Genomic DNA, 23516 nt, shown 5'->3' with positions numbered 1-23516 from the left:
CTCCTATCCTCCAGTATCGTTTAGATCTTTCTACAGATGTCATATACGTCTCATTTCCTTTTACAGTAGTCGTCCTCCTACACAAGAGGGACTGGAAAGTTAGGCGTACTGCAGGTTATAAATTATAAATATTGTTCCCTCAGTGTTCATTAGGATTAGACTGAGGCAAGTTGTTTTATTTGGTTGGATCAAAAGAAAAGTCAACTCCTACTTAAAGGGGTACTCCGGTGAAAACCTTTTTTCTTTTAAATCAACTGGTGGCAGAAAGTTAAACATATTTGTAAATTACTTCTATTAAAAAATCTTAATCCTTCCAGTACTTATTAGCTGCTGAATGCTACAGAGGAAATTCCTTTCTTTTTGGAACACTGATGACATCACGAGCACAGTGCTCTCTGCTGACATCTCTGGCCATTTTAGCAACTATGCATAGCAGATGTATGCTAAGGGCAGCATGGTGGCTCAGTGGTTAGCACTGCTGCCTTGCAGTGCTGGGGACTTGGGTTCAAATCCCACTAAGGACAACAATAAATAAAGCGTTATTATTATAATAATGTCAGCAGAGAGAACTGTGCTCGTGATGTCATGAGAAAGCATTTCAAAAAGAAAAGAATTTCCTCTGTAGTATTCAGCAGCTAATAAGTACAGGAAGGATTAAGATTTTTTTTAATAGAAGTAATTTTCAAATATGTTTAACTTTCTGCCACCAGTTGATTTCAAAGAAAAAAGGTTTTCACTGGAGTACCCCTTTAAAGGGACACAACTAGTGCATTTTTTTTTACAGTATTTAGGAACAAAATTATATACATAGGGACTAAGACCGAGTTCATACAAAGCAAATTTTGTGTTATACATCAGCAAGTTGGGAGGACAGGATACTGTTTACCTTAACGTGTCCCCGGCGGAATTTGTGAGCGGAATCCGGAGGAAAAATTCTGCTCGGAATTTTCATGGTTTTCAATGGGATTCTGCTGCAGAAACATCTGCTGCGAAAATCCTGAATTGACATTTCAGCTCTTTCTGCAGAATCCGATCAGAAATGCATTGCCGTCTATGGAGACTGCACATTTCCGAGGGGTCCTACTGCTGGACATGTTCTGCTGACACTCGATGTTTGCCGAATGGAATGTCTTCCAGAAATTTTCCGGGTGGACATTCTACAGAAATTCCGTCGTGTGAACATAGCCTAAAGGGGATTTACGTCAACACATATGAGAGCGTATATTGTTGTATTGCGGGACTGGTCGAAACTGGGTGCTCTCCTTTTCTTTTGTACATAAATTGGGGAGATTTATCATAACTTGTGCAGAGGAAAAGTATATTAGATTAATTTTATTTTTAAAAGGGTTCCTGAAAAATAAAAGAAGCAATCTGATTGGTTTCTATGGGCAACTGGTCAACTTTTCCTCTACACAGGTTTTAATAAATCTCCCCCCCATAGGCTAGGTTCACATTTTTATTTTTTTTATCCAATCAGACCCTAAAAAGGGTCGAATGGAAACAGCTACTACTGGGTCCCAACTAACCCAATTCACTTGCATGGGGTCCGTCAATAATCCGGTAATTTTACAGGAATATAGTGGAGACAAAATAATAGTGCTTGCTAGCAGAGTCCGACAGCAATGTGAACGAGGCCATAGAGTTTATGCGACTCCTTTATTGTAACGCACGTTCTTCCCTATTTAGACTAATACCGTACAGTTTGTGTGATCTACCCTTCCTGAATACTTGGATGCCTTCTCACAAATCCACACTTATCTACGCAAGCTCTTCACCCACCATGTTGCTATCTCCAAAGATACCAATGCAAATTAGTGATGGAAACAGGAGATTTTAACCAATGGGTGACATTGGGTAACAATAAAGACTGTTTGTTCTTCGCCCAGTGTCATTGATCAATAATCATGTATGTTTAAACATTTGCAATGGCCAATGGACTAAAATGATCATTTACCAGACCATCATTCATTCAATGGTTATTGGGCATCCACCTACTTCTTTCTAATATGTATGGCCACCTTTAGGCCCCATTCACACTATGGAAATTCCACCTAGAATTTCTAAGAGAAAATTCAGGGCAGATTGCTCCTGCAGCACTCTCCCATTATATCAACGGGATTCCGCTTCTCTTTTCGCACATTGTGAAACTTCTGAAAAGTAATTTGAATCCTCCAGAGAAGTCCCAAGACTATGCTGTTGTGAATCTGATGGCGCTTGATGTCCGTGTGGACAGCAAGCCCGGATTACGGAATAGGCTGCTCCAAGTGGATTTCTCACTAAATTTCTGTAGTATGAACATACTCTTAGGCTCTGAGTGGAAAAAAAAATTCTGTTCAGCAGAATCCCATTGCTTTTAATGGCATTCTGCTGTATCATGCACACTGCGAAATTTCTGCGTCTGAGAATTCAAACTCCGGACTTGGCCCAAAGAATACACTTCTTCATTCTTTTGTCGCTTCTCAGCCTTTTGGCTAAGATCAAGTGTAGAATCTGTTCTTATCAGTGTCATGCTGGTGGCAGGCGACACCAGTGTGGAGCTGGTGGGGATGGGTGCTGCATGGTAGGGAGCAGGTGTACCGGGGCGTTCCGGGGCTGGTTCTGAGGAATCAGCTCAACGGCTTCCCCGATGTGACCTGTTTTCTCCGGGTCTCGCCATGAGGCTGAGAGGGTCTAGAGCCGAGGTACTTTAGTGCCTCGGGGAGTGGTGACCCCGAGGTGCCGAAACTCACTGGGAGTATTGGTTCACTGAGTTGAAGCACGGGCACCATGATCTCTTCACCTTTGTGGCACTCACGTCTTGATTCCCGGCCTTCTGGCTAGGATCAGATAAATTTTTATAGATCTGGCCGGATGTCCGGGCAGTATATCTGCACACATTCACTTATTTATTTATTTTTGTCTCACTGTGTCACTTTTTGCGTGTTGTGTGTCCACAGGATTTGTCAGGATGCGGTAGCCCTTCTGGGTGTCCCTCCTGGCGGTCTAGGGGAGGTGTGTGTGGCCATTAGGTTCCGCACCTCCCTGCAAACACCCTGGGTACTCCTGCTTTGGCAGCTTACCGACTATTATTGGCTCTGCAGGCAGATATCTTGGCTAATGCCAAGGGGGATGCCGGGAGCATTTGTGGTCCCTTAGTAGCTTCGGCGAAAAGGGACATTGAACCTGGAACCTCGCAGGTACCTTTTGGTCCGGAGGCGAAGGGTAAGGTTTGTTGGGGGCCTCTCTCCTATCGGAGAAGGGCTTGCGATAGACCGCATCCTTTGTGCACTTTTTTTTAGTGTAACACGTTTGCACTTTTTCTTGCACTTTGGGCGATTCGAGAGCACGTTCCTCGGCTCTTAGAGGATCTTCCTTCTTTTGTCAAAATCTACTTGGCTATGCATCGCTATTAATGGTGATGGCACAAATTCAAGCGGTCCTACTGCCGATTTATTACAGCAACGACTGTGCTCGAAATGTCTGCCCAGAATTTCTCCATGCGGATATTCTGTAGTGTAAACGTAGCCTTACACTGAGAGAGCGAAGGAGTCAAATACAGAGAGCAAATACATTCGGATCAGTGTGCTGTTAGATCTAGGTCAAATGCATCAGGACAACCGGCTATGTATTAGAGTTACATAGACACTACAGCAACAAAAAGGTAGGATATAAAGACCATTTAGAAAGTTGTTTTATTTTGCATGTCGGAAGTAATAAAAAAAAATAAACACGTAGTGCTGTTTTTTTTTTTTATGGATAAATAAGCCACATTTTTAGAATCCTAGACAACGTGATTAGAGATGAGCGAACTTACAGTAAATTCGATTCATCAAAAACTTCTCGGCTCGGCAGTTGATGACTTATCCTGCATAAATTAGTTCAGCTTTCAGGTGCTCCCGTGGGTTGTAAAAGGTGGATACAGTCCTAGGAGACTCTTTCCTAGGACTGTATCCACCTTTTCCAGCCCACCGGAGCACCGGAAAGCTGAACTAATTTATGCAGGATAAGTCATCAACTGCCGAGCCGAGAAGTTCGTGACGAATCGCATTTACTGTAAGTTCGCTCATCTCTAAAACTTGATGTCTCCATAATGTGAGCGCGCGACAACAGCGGGAAACGTAAATCATTGACACATAATGGGATCTGTGAAGTCTCTAATAGAAAGAATAGCAGTGTATGCCACACAGTCCAGCCGACAAATAGGTCACAGAGGCGTTGAGATCTTTTGGGTATGCCTTGCTTCAAAAGGACTGTGAATTAAATGTTTCTGCTTGATTCCATTTCTAAACACAGCACCAAAAATGGCAGGGAGAATAACAGCAGATGCTCCCGAACATGGCCGCCGAACAGAACACAAACTGGTGGTAGCGTACGCACAACATTGCCATCGTACACTGCATAATATTTCCAGATAAGCCTCGCTCTGTTTGCCTTGATTTGGAACCAAAACAGTTCAATGAATCCTTTTTGTCATCTGTTGTTTGTGTATTTGGACGCGGCTCGTCGCATCGACAGCACTTCAGTAGTAAACTGCGAAAAATTCTGCTGAGACTTAAAAAGGATGACTTGGCACCACAGTGAGGGACCATCTAAAACAGTCAGATGTCTCTCTTTTAGATATGAACGTTGCTATAGCCCCCTTTTGCCCCCCTGTTTGCTGTGAGGGCATGCTGGGAGTTGTAGTTTTGCATCAGCTGGAGGCACACTGGTTGGAAAACACTGGTCTGTCCGGGCATGCTGGGAGTTGTAGTTTTGTATCAGCTGGAGGCACATGGGTAGCGAAACACTGGTCTATAGCCATGAAGACCTCTACCTAGGAGTTGCAGTTTTGCAACAGCAGGAGACACAATGGTTGGTAAACACTGGTCTATAGCCATGTGATCCTCCAACAGTTGCAAAACTACAACTCCCAGCAAGAGGCTGTCCAGGCATGCTGGAAGTTGTAGTTTTGCAATAGCTGAAGTCGCACTGGTTGGGAAACACTGGTTTGTCCAGGCATGCTGGAAGTTGTAGTTTTGCAACAGCTGAATTCGCACTGGTTGGGAAACACTGGTTTGTCCGGGCATGCTGGAAGTTGTAGTTTTGCTACAGTTGGGGGTGCACAGGTTGGCAAACAATGCTCTCCCCCATTAAATAGTTGCACCCCTGTAAATAAGTAATCCTCCTATTGGGTAGATGCCACCAGGGAGAAGTAACTCCTCTATAAAGGTAAACACCCCCAGTAGGTAGGGAATCCCCCCTATTAGGTAGAGGCCCCAGTAAATAGGTAGATAGGTTAGGTAGCCCCCAGCAGAAAGGTAGATAGGGAATCCCCCAGTTGGTAGGTAGGTATGTGGTGGCGTGGTGTGTGGTGCAGGGCAGATCTTGTTACCCTAGGGGCAGATGGCATTAAAGGGATTATCCAGGAAAAAACTTTTTTTTATATATCAACTGGCTCCAGAAAGTTAAACAGATTTGTAGATTACTTCTATTAAAAAATCTTAATCCTTTCAGTACTAGCAGGGAGCCCATAGGTCACTCTTGGGGTCACTTGGTCACTGGTACCTCCTGGGTAACAATCACATGAAATACTGTATCACATGGTATAACTCTTAAAGCAACATTACATTTGATAACACTTTACATGGTAAAACATATTTACAATGGGGAAAACCCAAGTGCAGGGTCCTTGGGGACACTGAAGGAGGCTGTCTGACAGGACAGCAGGAGCACAGGGTAACACCTCCCGTACTGGGCCACCACACACCCATATTTGCCGCATACCAACCATATTTGTGACCACCTGTTTGTTGGGAGTCGATAGTAAAGTAGGAAACATTAAACCGTTCTGGGCCACCACAGGTACATAGGAACCCCCCCCCCCCCTTTGGTAGAACCCCCCAGTTACATTTTCCTCACCAGTACAAAAAATGGCGTATGAGTATGAGTACGAGTATGAGCCTTTGAACATTTTTTCCGTAATCTAGACTAAATCCAACACCACGCAAAACTGAAGCGCCTCCTGTAAATGTATTTTTTAAATGCAAAATGTAGCTCGAGTTTCGTGCCTTTTTTACCACAGTAAAAATGGTGCAAAAAAAAAAATTATAATAGTAAAAATCACACTGAGGGACATTTATCATTGTGGGTCTGTTGACCCCGAGTCCCTTTTCCACCAGGCGTAGCCTATGGACAACAGGAAAAAATGTTCCCCTAATAAAGGAATGTGCTTAAGGCCTAACCTAGAAGTAGTGAGTACAGATAGGTGTGACTATGGGCAGGCAGAGGAGAGGGGGATATTCATGTTAGACCAGTGTTTCCAAACCAGTGTGCCTCCAGCTGTTGCAAAACTACAACTCCCAGCATGCCGGTACAGCCATTGGCTGTCGGGGCTTGCTGGAAGTTGTAGTTTTGCAACAGCTGGAGGCACACTGGTTGAAAAACACTGGTCTATAGCCATGTGGACCTCCAGCTGTTGCAAAAATACAATTACCAGCATGCCCAGACATCCTTTTGCAACAGCTGGAGGCACAATGGTTGGGAAACACTTGTCTCTAACCATGTGGACCGCCAGCTGATGCAAAACTACAACTACCAGCATACCTAGATAGCCTTTTGCAACACTGGTTTGTAGACATTGGTCTATCGCCATGTCGACCTCCAGCTGTTGCAAAACTACAACTCCCAGCATGGCCGCACAGCAGTTGGCTGTCCGGGCATGATGGCAGTTGTAGTTTTGCAACAGCTGGAGGCACACTGGTCTGTCTGGGCATGCTGGAAGTTGTAGTTTAGCAACGGCTGGAAGCACACTAGTTGGAAAACACTGGTCTATAGCCATATGTGGACCTCCAGCTGTTGCAACACTACAACTCCTAGCATGCCCGGACAGCCAAAGCCTGTCTGGGCATGCTGGGAGTTGCAGTTTTTCAGCAGCTGGAGGCCCGCAGTTTGGAGACCACTTTGCATGCTGAGAGCTGTAGTTTAGCAACAGCTGGAGGCACACTGGTTAGGAAACACTGTATTTTTGCTATCGGATTTTGCCTTCTAGAGCTGCAAAACAACAGACCTTCTCCTATTGCATAACATTAACTATTCATACACCGTGGAGTTAGATGACACACACACAGCAGACGTATCAATGTCGCAGGGCGAGAATCGCTACCTATTCCTCGACACGCTTCACAATCCCTAATAAGCGTGTCCCAATCCCTATACCGCAGTCCAACCTGCCCTACACGTGTTACATTCCCTAACATGCCAAAATTCTATCTTCAGATCTATCCTCGCCGTGCCTTGAAGCAGTCACTAAAGAAGCCTTAACCTGCACCACACCCACCGATTGAAAATCTTCAAGTGTCTCTGTTTGCAGTCTCGAAAAGTTACCAGGATCCTTTAAAAAAAAAACAAAAAAAAAAAACTCTAAACCTTCCTCCATTAGATTAGGCATGCACAATAGTATTTTGCAATGAATACCGCACTGTATGCTCGGAGTGTCATAACGATAGCTAACTTTCGAAAGGAGAACTCCCTTGAAATCCCTTATTTCCTTTGCTTCTCGTGACGTTACATAAGACCCGTCAGCTTTCGCATTTCCCCTAAATATACCGCGAGTATACCCGCGCACTATACTTATATTTTATGTAGTGGATATAGTGAATGCTTACCGGCGCCTGTCTCTGCGTGAGTCTCACTTCCAGTATGAGCAATGCAGTGGGTGTGAAGTAAATGAGATCACGAGGGACAGGTATGGGGAGGGACCCAGGAAGATGCAGGGCAAAGTATAAGGAGCACGTACGGAAAGGTAAGGCTTCCCCCTATATCGGGGCTGGGGGTGCGGCTGTGGGGATGAGAGGCGCTTTTTTTTTATTTTCTATTCTCAATTTTAGGTTGTTTGCTATTGTTGTTTCGGACATTTACGTATTATAATTTTCTGTAAACGTTGTTGGACTATGCCAGTGTTTCCCAACCAGGGCGCCTCCAGCTGTGGCCAAACTACAACTCCCAGCATGCCCGGACAGCCTTTGGCTGTCCGGGCATGCTGGGAGTTGTAGTTTGACCGCAGCTGGAGGCACCCTGGTTGGGAAAACACTGGACTATGCTGTGCTCCGTATTCCTAATATGCTTTACATTGAGGAAATTGTCTGTAGGCACCTGTCCGTATGATTAGGATTTACGTAAATGGACTTATTGTACGAGTTAAAGGAGAACTCTGCCAAAAGTAATCTTATCCCCTTTCCACAGGATAGGGGATAAGTAGGATCGCGGGGGGGGGCCGATCGCTGGGATCACCCCCCACCATCTCCGGGACAGGACCCCGACTCTCTCAGGGTGCGTTCACACCACGTTTTTCCTATACAGTTCCCGTATACGGTTTCAAGTGAAAAACCGTATGGAACTGTATAGAAAACCGTATGCATTGACTTAACATTGTAAACCGTATGACACACGCATCATCCAGTTTAGTCTGTTTTGCGTCTTATACGGTTTTGTCCGTGTTTTTTTTTTACCTGTACCCAAAACCGTAGTCTACCACGTTTTTTGGTCCGGGTGAAAAACTGTATCAAACCGTATATGTGTTTTTTTTTTAACAACGGAACCGTACAGAACTGTATGTGTTTACGGTTCTATCCGGTTTTCACCATATGGTTTTTGACTTTGCCCAGTTTTTTTTTTTATTGGAATTTCAATCCAACAAGTGAAACTTTATTCAAAATGGAGTGAAAAGTTAAAAACGTATACGTTTTTTTTCCTTAAAAGACGGATGCAACCGTATATGGGTTAAAATTTGTACACACGTTTTAGTACAGTTTAGTCAGGTTTTGAGGAATCCGTTTTTGATCAAAAACCTGATACGGGAACTGTATTGCAAAAACGTGGTGTACATGCACCCTCAGTCAGGAGCGCGTTTAGACTACTGGTAGACGGCACGCCCTCCATTCATTTCTATGGGGGCTCCAATGATGCCTGAGTGCTGTACGGGTGTTGCGTCTTTTCAGCGCGCCCATAGAAATGAATAACGTGGGTGCCGCCTGCCGCACATGCTCCTCACTGAGCGCCGGGTCCCCGTGATCGCGGGGGTCCCAGCGCTCGGACACTCCCTCCCCCTCCCCCCCCCCCACAACCAGCTACCAATCCCCTATCCTGTGGATAAGGGATAAGTTTATTTTTGCCGTACTTCTCCTTTAAGAGACTACATGACTATAATAACGAAACTGGCAGGGCACCAGGATTCCTGAGCAGAAATGCTGGTAAACTTTCCAGCGTGCCTGTTTTTCTGGGGTTATTGGGGGGCGATTTATCAAAACCTGTGTAGAGGAATGGTGCAGTTGCCCATAGCAACCATTCAGATTTCGTCTTTCATTTTTCACAGGCCTCTTTAAAAATGAAAGAAGCGATCTGGTTGCTATGGGCAACTGCACTAATCTTTCTCTACACGGGCTATAATTGAAATTTTAATTACTGATTGTATTATATATAAAATTACAATATTATATTATGTTACTTGTAGTTGCCCATTTGTTGTTTCCAACAAGAGAGCAGCAGTGACGTATGCGTGCCGGCGTTTTCAGCTTTGGGAATTGGGTCTCCAGAGGTAATGCCATATGGTGCATAAAAAAACGCTTCCGTACGGAACTTGTATGGCTCCTTTTAGTCATGATGTATCATTTGTCATGATACAGAGCAGTGTATCCCAACCAGGGTGCCTCCAGCTGTTGCAAAACTACAAATCCCAGCATGCCCGGACAGCCTTTGGCTGTCCGGGCATGCTGGGATTTGTAGTTTTGCCACAGCTGGAAGCACCCTGGTCGGGATACACTGATAAAGAGATATCGTGCTGTAATGTCTTGCATGCGGAGGACGCAGTTGATAGACAGGATTCACAGGTACTTGGCGGGAGTAATGCAATGAACCCCAGTATCATCCTAGGCTAGGTTCACACTACGGAATTTCCCATTGCTGTTAATGGGATTCTGGCGCACAGTGCACACTGCGGAATTTCACCCGCCGAAAGAATAACTTGGCCATTCTTTCATTGTAATACCACACGGAATACATTGCCCTCTATGGCAGTATTTTCCTACCAGGGAGCCTCAGGCGGTTGCAAAAGTACGACCCCCAGCATGTCCGCACAACCAAACACTGGTCTATAGGTATGGCAATGTCCACTTGGTCCTAGTGCCGACTGATTCTGTAATGTAAACCCAGCCTTAGGCTATGTTCACACAGTGGAATGGAGCGCCGCCAGAACATTCCAGCGCTAGGGCCGCTCTCATAGACGGCAACACATTTTAGAGCGGAATCCGCAGAAACATTGGGGGGAGATTTATCCAAACCTGTCCAGGGGATATGTTGCTAAGTTGCCCATAGCAACCAATCAAATCGCTTCTTTCATTTTAAAAAAAGGCCTCTGAAAAATGAAAGAAGCGATTTGATTGGTTGCTATGGGCAACTTAGCAACATATCCTCTGGACAGGTTTTGATAAATCGCCCCCAATGTTTCTGCGGATTCCGCTCGAAAAAATACATTGCCGTCTATGAGAGCGGCCCTAGCGCTGGCGTTCCTAAATTGCCAATAGCAGCCAATCAGATCGCTTCTTTCATTTTAAAAAAAGGCCTCTGAAAAATGAAAGAAGCTATCTGATTGGTTGCTATGGGCAACTCAGCAACTTTTCCTCTGGACAGGTTTTGATAAATCTCCCCCATTGAACTGGTTTAATATTTCGGCGGGCGCCGGAATTGGGATTTTCGTGGCAGAAGATCTGCCATGGAAATTCTGCCGTGTGCACAGTGCATCAGAATCCCATTGAAATCAATGGGACCCTGCTGCAAAGGAATGTTCCTGTGGTATTCCGCTCGGAAATTCCGCCACGTGAACATAGCCTTTAGGTTACGTTCCCACCTGGCGTATTTTGCTGCTGCGTATTTTCTTACCACCCATTGACTTAAATGGGAAATAAAATACGCAGCAGCAAATACGCAGCACAATACGCCAGGTGTGCTGGTAGGGGCAATACGCCGCTACGAGCAGACACAGTGCAGTGATGTGCGCGGCTTACTCGCACATTGCGGCCGCTCTACCTGCTCTGAGCTAGGCAGAGAGCTCCCGCGATGTGCGAGTATACTGTGACTCACACATCGCAGCGTGTCTGCTGGTAGCAGCGTATTGCCGCTACCAGCAGGTACATGTAAAGCCAGCATAGAGCGGGCCTTCACCAGCGGATTTGCAGTGTAAAATACGCTGTAAATCCACACGTGTGAACGTACCGTTAGGGTGCGTTCCCACCTGGCGTATTTTGCTGCGTATTTGCTGCTGCGTATTTTCCTACCCATTGACCTCAATGGGAAATAAAATACGCAGCAGCAAAATACGCCAGGTGGGAACTTACCCTTAGAGTCACAGCGTAGTTGTCAAAGATGAGGGGTGGCGATGGAGCGTCGTAATTGCAAATTATCATATATTTTCCCTATACTCTAGAACAGTGTTTTGCAACCACTGTGCCTCCAGCTGTTGCAAAACTACAACTCCCAGTAAGCCCAGACAGCCAAAGGCTGTCCATACATGCTGGGAGTTGTAGTTTTCACACAGCAGGAGGCACCCTGTTATAAAAACACTATGCTAAAAAGTTCAGGCACTGTAGGTAGTAACAGCTCTGTGCAAAATGGATAGAGTTGAGCGAACTTACAGTAAATCAGTTCGTAGCGAACCGCGCAGCTCGGCCCTTGATTACTTTAGTCTGCATAAATTAGTTCAGCTTTCCAAGGGCTCCGGTTGCCTGGAAAAGGTGGATACATACCTAGGAGACCTAAGACTGTCATCCCGGACTTTTCCAGGCAACCAGAGCCCGTGGAAAGTTGAACTAATTTACGCAGACTAAGGTAATCAACAGCCGAGCTGCGAAGTTCGCTACGAACTGATTTACTGTAAGTTCTCTCAACTCTAAAAATGGAGCTGTGTGCACAAGGTCTATTTACATGCATCAGATACAGGGCCTTATTTACAGCTCGTGCTGCCCTAAGCACTTGGAGTGAGAACGCCCCATTAGGGCGATTCCACAAACGTTAGTATTTGTTCATGTAGATCTGTCACAAATATGCAGCCATGCTGGGAGTTGTAGTTTTGCAACAGCTGGAGGCACCCTGGTTAAGAAACACTGAGCTAAATGTGTATGGCCAACGTTATACAGTATGTAGCCATGTGGCCAAAATCCAGCGAGAATTAACTCAACCTTTCCGGGAGTAAATGAGGTTTTACAAATCAGTAAGTGCTGTTTGTAAGGCGAGGCCCATCAAGTGCGCTTCATGCCGGCTTCATGACCGGCGCCAATTATTCTTATTAAAACAATGCGTGTCACGTTTCAGCCACTGCAGGTGATAATTCTTTACGTTAAAGTCATGTGTATGAACCTCTGGGGAAAAATCCTAAAAAGCAAGGGGCGTCAGCGTGGTGACCTGTGCCATAAGGGCTTGTTTAAGAAATTACCCTAACCACGGAAAATATTATTGCTTCAGTGTTGATGCTCATTGCTTTGGGAAACAAAGCGTTCGAGTTTTTCCCAACCAGGGTGCCTCCAGCTGTTGCAAAACTACAACTCCCAGCATGCCTGGACAGCCAGCGCTCGCTATTTGCGGGATGTCCACCAGTGTTTTCCAGACGGACATTCCAGCAAATATTCTGCTGTTTGAACATTTCCTTAGGACTCCAAAAAACACAGGGGGACATTCTGCCTTCGAAATTCCAATTCCGTTCTCTGCAGAAAGAATTAACTTGTTCATTCTTTCTGCAGACAACAGAATTGGAATTTTTGCAGCAGAAACATCTGCCGCAGAAAATTCTCCTGTGAAAACAATCAACCGGTGGATTCCGTTCGCAAATTTCTTTGTGTGAACATACCCTTCACACGGCGGAATTTCCGCAATTTCGCATAAATTCCATTCAGAAAAGCTTGCTAAACGGAATTGCAGAATTGCAGCGGAATTATGGCTGAACTCTATGTCATTTAAACACAAAGTTCCGCTGAAATACAAGCCCCATTGATTTCAATGGGATTCCGCCGTGGAATTGTGCAAATCCTAAAACTAGACTTACGGTATATTTTGAGGGAATGTGGAAAGCAGAATTTCCACAGCAGAATGCCCGCTGAGGAAATTCTGCTGTCTGAATGGGACTGCAGAATCCCATTCAAATAGAATTCAGCCATGTGAAACCGGCCTTAGGCTACGTTCACACTGCAGAATGTCTGTGTAGAATGCCACATGAATATTCCGCACAGACATTCCGCAGCAGCAGAGTCCCATTGATTTCAATGGGATTCTGCTGCACTGTTCACACGTTCAGATTCCGTCATCCGCAGAAAGAGTAGTCAAGTCTATTCCTTCTGCGGAGACCGGAAGGAAATGCATTGTAGTCTACGAGATGGCGCATTTCCGATTTGGTCCTTGCGCCCGCTGATTAGTCAAATGGGTGGAATGTCCGCACCTGTTTTTCGTGTAGACATTCCGTACATTCTTTCGCCTGTGTGAACCCGGCCTTAGGGGTTGTTTCTGCAGCAAAGCTTTTAATTGCAATGAATAAATACAAAGCCAGGAAATGGATTTAAAGGGTACCTCTCATCAAATAAACTTTTGATATATTTTAGATTAATGAATGTTGAATAACTTTCCAATAGCATGTTAATGAAAAATATGCTTCTTTCTATTGTATTTTTCCAGATCAGTCCTGTCAGCAAGCATTTCTGACTCATGCTGGAGTCCTAAACACTCAGAGCTGCCAGCCTGCTTTGTTCACAGCCAAACAGGCTGTGAACAAAGCAGGCTGGCAGCTCTGAGTGTTCTCCTTTGTGAACAAAGCAGACTGGCAGCTCGTAGTGTTTAGGACTCCAGCATGAGTCTGAAATGCTTGCTGCCAGGACTGGTAGGGAGACCCCTAGTGGTCATTTCTTCAAAGTGGAAAATTAAATAGAAAGAAGCATATTTTTTAATAACATGCAATTGTAAAGTTATTCTGCATACATTAATCTATAATATATTAAAAGTTTTTTTGATGAGAGGTACCCTTTAAATAATAAAAAAATGTAAAAGTCTCAGTCTGTGTTCACATGTTGCGGCACCACAACTAATTACCACATGCATTTTTACTGCACATTTTACCGTGCTTTGCATAATCGCGGTAAAACTTTTTTCCAGCATTGTAGCTTATTAGCAATACCGCATGCGTTTTTGCCACAACTAGGGAACACAGCCTTGGTCGTTCCTTTATATACAGTTACATTTATGTGTTATTTATGTTTTATACTTTATGTACGTTATACAGGTTTCCTTCCGTTCAATGACTTTGCTTTCAACAATTGCAATTCCAAAAAACCTGAACGTAGTGTGAACATACCCTTAAGATGATCTCCACTTCCAAGACACGTAGACAAGTATAGTTATGCCCTCCTCAGTGCAGATTATAGGGGGCATACGACATCTGTAAAAGTGATTTCCCTGTTGTGTGTAAGAGGTTCAAAGGGGCTTTATCACTTTGCTCTTCTGCATTTCAGATATCAGGGACAGGCGCAGACATGGAGGACACTGGACAGAAGGAATGTCTGGAATCTGTTAGGGGGGGAGAGGTCAGGGAGAGGAGAGCCGAGCGTCCCACTGGGATGTTTACAATAGATTACACTGTAACCTCTTTCTGTATAATGGGGCGCTATAGTCACGAACCTGATTCCATGCAAACCATGTATACAATATAGTCTATATTATTTGTCGAAAGTGCACCGTATCAAGTGCTTTAGCATTCAGTGTTCTAAACTGAGTTGCGCCATTGTTAGCATGACAGCCAAAGGTAAGACTTTTTCTTTGCTTTTTGCCCCCCCCCCCCCCTAATAATCTATATAATCCTATGTAATCCATAGAATCCTATGGGGTGCCTCATGTCTTGGGTCTTTTAGTACATTGTTTTATTGACCTCTTTTGCAAGGACTGTGCGAGTAAATCCTGTACCTGACAGCAAGGTGGCTCAGTGGTCCTGGGTTCAAATCCCACCTAGGATAATATCTGCAAAGAGTTTGTATATTGTTTACGTGGGTTTCCTTCCACATTTCAAAACATACTGATAGGTTTAGACTGTGAGCCCCAATATACATAGGATTATATAATCTATATAATCCTATGTAATCCAGATAATCCTATGGGGTGCCTCATGTCTTGCATCTTTTAGTACGTTATTTTATTGACCTCTTTTGCAAGGACCGTGCGAGTAAATCCTGTACCTGACAGCAAGGTGGCTCAGTGGTTAGCGCTGGGGTCCTGGGTTCAAATCCCACCTAGGATAATATCTGCAAAGAGTTTGTGTATTCTCTCCCGAGTTTACGTGGGTTTTCTTGCACACTACAAAACATACTGATAGGTTTATATTGTGAGCACCAATGGGGACAGGGACCAATTTGAGGGTACAGTGCTGCGGAATCTGTATGCACTATGTAAATGAAGAGTTAATATCATACCAGTGTTTTCCAGCTGTTGCAAAACTACAACTCCCATCATACCCGGACAGCCTTCGGCTGTCCGGGCATGATGGGAGCTGTAGTTTCGCAACAGGTTGGGGAGCAATATGTGTAAATGCTACTTATGGTAGACATTAGGTTTGATTCATATCTAAGGCTGTGTTCACACCGCCTCAGTTTCCCTTGATTCGCATTGATTTATGATCGGTCCTTGACTTCATTGTCTTATTGCAATTGAAATCCTGAACGCGTGACGGGCGGAAACATTTTCTGACATATCCCTGCCTGTTGCTCGGCTTTCTCCATAACTCCCCTTAGGGTCGGTCGTGCACAAGCGTTGTCCCCTCTCCACTTACTTCTACGCAGAAAACAATTGGCATGACATACCCAATGCACATCTATCAGACATTTATACCGTATCCTGAGATGGCGAAACAATCTATCGCCTCTTCTATCGAATTCTATAATTAGAACGGCCGCGCTTATAGGTAAGTAATACTCTAATAAGGTAACCTACCTTTTTTTGGGATTTGCAGTTGCGTATCTCCCGTCTCCTTATTTTCGCTCTTCTACAACCACTGATCTCATCGAAACACTTGCTCTTTTTTTTTTCCCCTCAGCTGTAGTAAGATTGGTGGATCTACGTCAATACTAAAGAAATATCGCTGTGCAATATCGCCCTCTAGTGGTGGCATGCTATAATTACCAGTGGAGGGCGGATGAATCCTGCAAACTGCTGATAGCTGAATAGGAAAGGGAATTGGGAGCAGCAATAATAGTTTCGGAAGTAAGAGGATTATTACTGAATATAAAGAAGAGATATTTATAGATAGAAGCAGCGCCTTGGCTCGTCGCGTTTTTTTGTTTTTTTTTTGGGTGCAGGTTTTTGCACGTGCTCCGTTATATAAACCGCTATATGAGATATAGGGCGTAATTTATCAATGCTCGGTTTCTTGTGCTTTGCAGATGTTGCCCAGGCTATTTATAGACAGGTTTTCCCAGCATGCGATTTATCATAGCTCGGACGCCTGTTATCCATTTCATAGGCAGGGGGCGCTGTTTGCTGTTTGTTTTTGTTTTTTAAGAATTGTTGCACATTTTTGAAAATAAATAAATGAATATATATATATATATATATATATATATATATATATATATATATATAAAACACACACACACAAAAAATATATATATATTATATTTACACACACAAACACACATATATATATTATATATATATATATATATATATATATATATATATTTACACATACACACACATATATATATATTATAGTTACACACACACACACACACACACACACACACACACACACACACACATATATATATATATATATATTATATTTACTAGAGATGAGCGAACTTACAGTAAATTCGATTCGTCACAAACTTCTCAGCTCGGTAGTTGATGACTTATCCTGCATAAATTAGTTCAGCTTTCAGGTGCTCCGATCGGCTGGAAAAGGTGGATACAGTCCTAGGAGACTCTTTCCTAGGACTGTATCCACCTTTTCCAGCCCACTGGAGCACCTGAAGGCTGAACTAATTTACGCAGGATAAGTCATCAACTACCGAGCCGAGAAGTTTGTGACGAATCGAATTTACTGTAAGTTCGCTCATCTCTAATATTTACACACACACATATATTTTTATATTGCGCAGTGTATTAAAATGTCAAAACTCATTACCTAGGTTTTCCAAACAGCCTTCGGCTGTCCGGGAATGCTGGGAGTTTGGTTTTGCAACAGCTGAAGGCACGCTGTTTAGAAAACACTGACCAGGGCTGGACTGACAGGGGCTTGGAGGCCCGTAGCTGCCAGTTCTGTTTTTATTTATTGAATTTTTTTTAATCATTTGTAATTCTCAATCCCCCCCCCCCCCCCCCCCCCCCCACCATCATGCAGGTCCTATTTGGGCAGTCACAGAGAAGCAGCGATCTCCACACACAACATTAGGGCAGTGACTGCCCAACTAAGACCTGTTCTAAATCTGCTGCATATGCTGGAGGTTAAAGGGGTACTCCACTGGAAAACATTTTTTTAAATCAACTGGTGCCAGAAAGTTAAACAGCTTTGTAAATGATTTATATGTAAAAATCTTAATTCTTCCAGTACTTATCAGCTGCTGTATGCTTCGGAGGAAGTTGTATAGTTCTTTCTAGCCTGACCACAGTGCTCTCTGCTGACACCTCTGTCCATGTCAGGAACTGTCCAGAGTAGGACCAAATCCCCATAGCAAACCTTTCCCTGACATGAACAGATGTGTCAGTAGAGAGCACTGTGGTCAGACAAAATAACTACACAACTTCCTGTGGAGCATACAGCAGTTGATAAGTACTGGAAGAATTAAGATTTTTAAATAGAAGTAATTTACAAATTTGTTTAACTTTCTGGGACCAGTTGATTTAAAAAAAAAAAATTCCACCGGAGTACCCCTTTAAGGACCTGGGGTGATGTCACAATCATGTGACCTGTGGCGGGTGGGGCTTGACGTCCTGTTGAGCAGAGCAGTCTGGAGAAAAGAGGGAGGAAAAAGCCCGGTGAGTATTCTTCCTGTAGAATACTCTGCTGGTGTGGAGTCACTGTATACGGCAGTGTCCCCCAATCAGGGCCAAAGGATGTCCGGGCATGCTGGGAGTTGTTGTTTTGCAACAGCTGGAGGCACCCTGGTTGGAAAACACTGATATACAGTATATACACCCATTTACAGGGTAAGTAATGTAATTGTGCACAGTACGGGAGATTTATCAAAACCTGTCCAGTGGAGTTGCGGAGTTGCCCATAGCAACCAATCAGATCGCTTCTTTCATTTTTCACAGGCCTTTTCAAAAATGAAAGAAGCGATCTGATTGGTTGCTATGGGCAACTCAGCAACTTTTCCTCTGGACATGTTATGATAAATCTCCCTCAGTGACCCGCCCAGCAGAACAGTGAATGCAGCTCTGGACCAACTCGGGATCAGGAGCAACATTATATACTCCAGACTGCACTCACTATTCTGCTGGTGAGGTCACTGTGTACTTACATTACATTACTTATCCTGTACTGATCCTGAGTGATATCCTGTATTATACTCCAGAGCTGTACTCACTATTCTGCTGGTGAGGTCACTGTGTACTTACATTACATTACTTATCCTGTACTGATCCTGAGTGATATCCTGTATTATACTCCAGAGCTGTACTCACTATTCTGCTGGTGAGGTCACTGTGTACTTACATTACATTACTTATCCTGTACTGATCCTGAGTGATATCCTGTATTATACTCCAGAGCTGTACTCACTATTCTGCTGGTGAGGTTACTGTGTACTTACATTATATTACTTATCTTGTACTGATCCTGAGTTATATCCTGTATTATACTCCAGAGCTGTACTCACTATTCTGCTGGTAGGGTCACTGTGTACATACATTATATTACTTATCCTGTACTGATCCTGAGTTATATCCTGTATTATACTCCAGAGCTGCACTCACTATTCTGCTGGTGAGGTCACTGTCTACATACATTACATTACTTATCCTGTACTGATCCTGAGTTATATCCTGTATTATACTCCAGAGCTGCACTCACTATTCTGCTGGTGGGGTTACTGTGTACATACATTACTTTACTTATCCTGTACTGATCCTGAGTTATATCCTGTATTATACTCCAGAGCTACACTCACTATTCTGCCGGTGTAGCCACTGTGTTCATACATTACATTGACTCACCAAGCCCTTTAAAAACTGAGCAGTGGCTGGCTGAGTAGCAGACATGGGTGCCTTGCGCAGGCACGTCTGCTAAAAAGCAGCAAGACATCAGGTACCCACCAGAGAGGAGGGCAGAGAACAACGCCCCTCTGCCTCTTTCATTCTCTGCAGTGAACACAACAGACTCCATTTCGGGTCCTTCGTTCTGGCTGCCTGTTAGTTACTAGTATGAAATGTAATGGGAGTTCTGTCAGGGGATGATGTCAGTAAGCACTCAGTGGTGATGTCAGTGAGCACTCAGTGGTGATGTCAGGGGGTGATGTCAGTGAGCACTCAGTGGTGATGTCAGGGGATGAAGTCAGTGAGCACTTAGTGGTGATGTCAGGGGATGAAGTCAGTGAGCATTCAGTGGTGATGTCAGGGGATGAAGTCATTGAGCATTCAGTGGTGATGTCAGGGGATGAAGTCAGTGAGCATTCAGTGGTGATGTCAGGGGGTGATGTCAGTGAGCATTCAGTGGTGATGTCAGGGGGTGATGTCACAGAGCACTCAGTGGTGATGTCGGGGGTGATGTCAGTGAGCACTCAGTGGTGATGTCGGGGGATGATGTCAGTAAGCACTCAGTGGTGATGTCAGTGAGCACTCAGTGGTGATGTCAGGGGATGAAGTCAGTGAGCACTCAGTGGTGATGTCAGGGGATGATGTCAGTGAGCACTCAATGGTGATGTCAGGGGCAGATGTCAGTGAGCACTCAGTGGTGATGTCAGGGGGTGATGTCAATTAGCACTCAGGAGTGATGTCAGTGAGCACTCAGTGGTGATGTCGGGGGATGATGTCAGTAAGCACTCAGTGGTGATGTCAGTGAGCACTCAGTGGTGATGTCAGGGGATGAAGTCAGTGAGCACTCAGTGGTGATGTCAGGGGATGAAGTCAGTGAGCACTCAGTGGTGATGTCAGGGGATGATGTCAGTGAGCACTCAATGGTGATGTCAGGGGCAGATGTCAGTGAGCACTCAGTGGTGATGTCAGGAGACGACAGTGAAGGCCATAAACGTCACTTCATATGCCATAAAAAAAATGAATAAAAAGTGAACAAAAGGTCCCATCTAAGCAAAAATGTTACCAATAAAAACTGAACATGGCGCAAAAAATGAGCCTCATACAGTCCTGTATATGGAAAGTAGGGGGGTCAGAATAGGACAATTTAATGCATGTAAATTTTCTAACAAAAAGTAATAATAAACAGTAATAAACAAAACCTATATAAATTGGGTATCATTGTTATTGTATTGACCGACAGAATAAAGATATTTCATAACCGTAAAATATACTGCATAGAAACGACGATAATTTTTCTATATTTTCTTCATGTATTTATAAGATTTATTTATTGTATGTGGGTGGGGCATCTATATGGGTGTGTCCTACACATGGGTGGGCGCATGAGGGCCTCATGATCCTCTATTGCCTGGGGGACCCATGAGTTGTCAGACCACCCCTGACACTGACCAAGTGCAATGTACACTATAGACAAGTCTTAAAACTTTCCATTAATCAAAATAACACTTACACTGATAAGGTAAGTACAACAGCATCACTTACCTGTAAGTCCATGGAATAGCTACCACCCCATAAGCAAAAATAAGCCATATGTCCAATGTAGGAAAAGCATGTAAGTTTTGCCTCCGTTACGAACATATGCAGCAGGGTATGCATCCAAAATAAGCATATCTGTAATGTATATGTTGGAAAATTCAACCCTACGTGGATAACAACGGTCAGGGCAGAACAGTGTAGGATAAGAGTTATTTTTAACATATAAAAAAATACATCTCTAATTAAATGTATCATCCTGTCATATCACAGAAAAAAATAATGCTTATATCTATTAACCTCTAGGTCATGCAGATCCTTTACATGTCTTTTTTTATGTATCTATCTTCTGTTTTTGGCTCACAAATCCCTCTTTTCTGCTGCTCACTTATTCTGACATCCACTGCTCAGGAAGGGGTGTGTCCGAGGTGAAAATTAAACCCGCCCTCACTCACCATGCATTCACTTCCTCCCTGATTCTGCTGTGCTGTGCTGGGTATCTTCATCCAATCAATACAGGCTACTCTGTAACCCTCGCCTCTCTGTTTTCATGCTGCAGCATGCTGGACGTTGTACTTTTGCAACAGCTGGAGGCACCCTGGTTGGGAAATTCTGGATTTTGGTAACCCTGTATGCCGCATGTGTCCGTTGCTGAGAAGTTCCATAAACATTTATAGACATGTATGTGAATATTATGACCATCCCTTACGACATTATTATAGGGCGCACATTTAGAAGCTATGTTCAATGCCGTGGTTTAGAGTTCCTTTAATATAAACAAAGAATTTATCGGGTCATTACGTTTCGCTGTAAAGTAGTGCTGGCTTTTTCCATTCTAAGTGTGTGTGTGTGGTCCCCCTATAACCCTCGTAGAATGGCGCACAGTATCGCTCGCGGGTGACGTGCCCGCCCTAAAACCAATTGCCCACCTAGTAGCAGCTATTGGAGTTCTCACAACAGCTGCCATTGCTTACAATAAAACACATGTATTTAATTGAAGTCTTCTGGATGGACGACAGAAATCCCGACTAATCCCATGATGTAGTCTCACACCCTGCTTGTTGTGAACATGTACAAGGAATGAAAGAAAAGGACGATGGTGTTTTCTAGAACAGGATGTTTTTCTTGGGGTAAGCGCAGCTTTTCATGGTAAACAACCATGGCGGGGGATCATATCTAGTTCCGGTTCTGGCCGCTAAGAATGATGTAAAAAAAGGTCTATAATCATAAAACGTAACTTCTTGGTGTAATGTAAATACTGGGACCAGCAGATGATCTAATGTGTATGGCGGCAGCCCAACATAAAGAATTAGCAAGTTGGATTTATGCGTCTGGTCGTGTCTAATTAACCTCCCTCTCTTTAAGGGTTATCCCAAGATTCATAGTTACAGCTATTGTGGGTAACTGCAAAAAATTCCTCTAAAATGGGACATCAGAAAGGGCGCAGACCTCAGGAATTAATGTAATTAAAAGTTAGTTTATTCCAATAAAAAATCATGCAATGCAAAATAAAACAGCGTTTCCAGCCCGGACTGGGCTCTTTGTCAGGCACATGTACAATGTTGATTTTAGGCAGTAATAAAGCAAACGGGAAAAATGCTTCCGGGTGTCTGTGGCAAACAGGAAAAATGCTTCCGGGTGTCTGGACCATGCCGACGACCAAAGGTCGTCGGCATGGTCCAGACACCCGGAAGCATTTTTCCTGTTTGCTTTATTAATGCCTGAAATCAAGATTGTACAAGTCCCTGACAAAGAGCCCGGTCCGGGCTGGAAATGCTGTTTTATTTTGCGTTGCATGATTTTTATTGGCATAAACTACCTTTTAATTACATCAATTCTATTTTAGAGGAATTTTTTGTCCTATATTGTTGCCTATATACGACCAGACATCACCACCAGATTGCCGGAGGGATCGTGAGGCTACGACCGCTATACATATGCTACTCCAGATGTTATGCTCTTAGCTGTCAGGTAAGGGACCATCTAATTGTCCCTTTGTGATTCATTTCTTACCACAGGATAATCTGCACAAGGTGCGCACCACTTGTTTATCTTTTTGTTCACTTATTGTGGGTAACTAGCTCATAGGTGGGGGTCAATCACTAGATTCCCCAAAAATGGAGATCAATTTTCAATCGTGAATCAAGTGGCAGGCAGCATGCTTAGCCACCGTTTCTTTTATTCTCTATGGGACTTCTGGATATTGCCAAGCGCTGAAGTCAGCAATGGTGAGAAAGTCCACAAACAGTGGATGGAGCTTTGGCCAAGCATTTGCCCTGGTGCTCCATTCACTCAGGGGACACTTGACTTATGTTGTCATAACTGGGTGAAATCCCAGTGGTTGCCCCACACCGATCAGCTAGTTATCCCCTATCCTGTGAATCGTGGGGGGGGGAATGGTCTGACTACTGAGACTTCCCCACGATCTCCAGAACATTAGCCCATCCATCCCTGTGTATGTAGCCTATCTTGATGGGAGCACCGGAGAGGAAAGAACGCTGTACTCTAGTATGTCTGGCTTTCCAATAGAAAAGCATAAAGTGGGTGCCATCGCGCATGCAGGGAGAGATGCGCATAGGGGATAAGCTTTAAAGTACTGAGATAACTCTTTGAATTTGAATAAACATGAAAGGTGGGGTGAGCTGAGCTCCATGTTTGTGGGGTTGGGAGACAAGGCATACAGCTATCTAAAGGTCCTCATACTTCTTAGACCACTGTTAGAAAAGTTAATGTTCTTGCACCATTATGTGTCA

General features: G+C 44.0%; 2 protein-coding genes and 1 pseudogene across 6 annotated transcripts in view; 2 read left to right on the top strand and 1 right to left on the bottom strand.

Annotated features, from left to right (window-relative positions):
• MYL9 (myosin light chain 9) overlaps positions 1-16119 on the bottom strand; it is a 45907-nt gene extending 29788 nt beyond the window's left edge. Inside the window, exon 1 of one of the 3 annotated variants that reach the window (XM_056549943.1) lies at positions 15967-16119. The gene's annotated coding sequence lies outside the window, so the exon portion shown is untranslated. Of the gene's footprint in view, positions 1-7622; positions 7711-14341; positions 14461-15966 lie in introns of those variants that run through there. The other 2 variants (XM_056549946.1, XM_056549945.1) reach the window with 2 other exon arrangements.
• The window catches only part of LPIN3 (lipin 3), an 81138-nt gene that overhangs the window by 11373 nt on the left and 46249 nt on the right, over positions 1-23516 (top strand). The window contains exon 1 of one of the 3 annotated variants that reach the window (XM_056549937.1): positions 14688-14788. The exons of 1 other annotated variant lie outside the window; for it this stretch is intronic. The gene's annotated coding sequence lies outside the window, so the exon portion shown is untranslated. Of the gene's footprint in view, positions 1-14687; positions 14789-17973; positions 18013-23516 lie in introns of those variants that run through there. One more of the 3 variants, XM_056549936.1, reaches the window with a different exon arrangement.
• Positions 2452-2542, top strand: LOC130297817 (U2 spliceosomal RNA; annotated as a pseudogene).

The sequence above is a fragment of the Hyla sarda genome, chromosome 13, assembly GCF_029499605.1.
Source record: "Hyla sarda isolate aHylSar1 chromosome 13, aHylSar1.hap1, whole genome shotgun sequence".
Classification (NCBI taxonomy): domain Eukaryota; kingdom Metazoa; phylum Chordata; class Amphibia; order Anura; family Hylidae; genus Hyla; species Hyla sarda.
This window is presented reverse-complemented; position numbering and strand designations above follow the sequence as displayed.